Source organism: Chrysochloris asiatica, unplaced genomic scaffold (assembly GCF_000296735.1).
Source record: "Chrysochloris asiatica unplaced genomic scaffold, ChrAsi1.0 scaffold00096, whole genome shotgun sequence".
In the NCBI taxonomy this organism is placed as follows: Eukaryota; Metazoa; Chordata; class Mammalia; order Afrosoricida; family Chrysochloridae; genus Chrysochloris; species Chrysochloris asiatica.
Genome location: NW_006408614.1, coordinates 9,157,694 through 9,157,999, shown reverse-complemented (window position 1 = coordinate 9,157,999; position 306 = coordinate 9,157,694).

Sequence of the window (306 nt, the reverse complement as noted above, 5' to 3'; positions counted from 1 at the left end):
TTCAGCACACAGTCCCTCTCCCTCTTTGGATCTCAAGTCCCCAGCTGCTCCATCACTCCATGTCATTGTCTCTGCCTCCATCTCAGGCATCACTGCTTCTCTGGGTAGGGTCCCGCACTCCGCTCTTCTCCGTTAATGGTCCTAGGGACCTTCGCTCCTAGACTGGAAAGTTAATCACTCCCCTCCTTGATATAAAATGTCTACCTTTACATTTCTGACCCTCACAATCAGTCCTGATAACAATTATTCACTATTGTATCACAAGAGACCCATCTGCATTTCATTTCATCAGCCCCACCTAGTCAG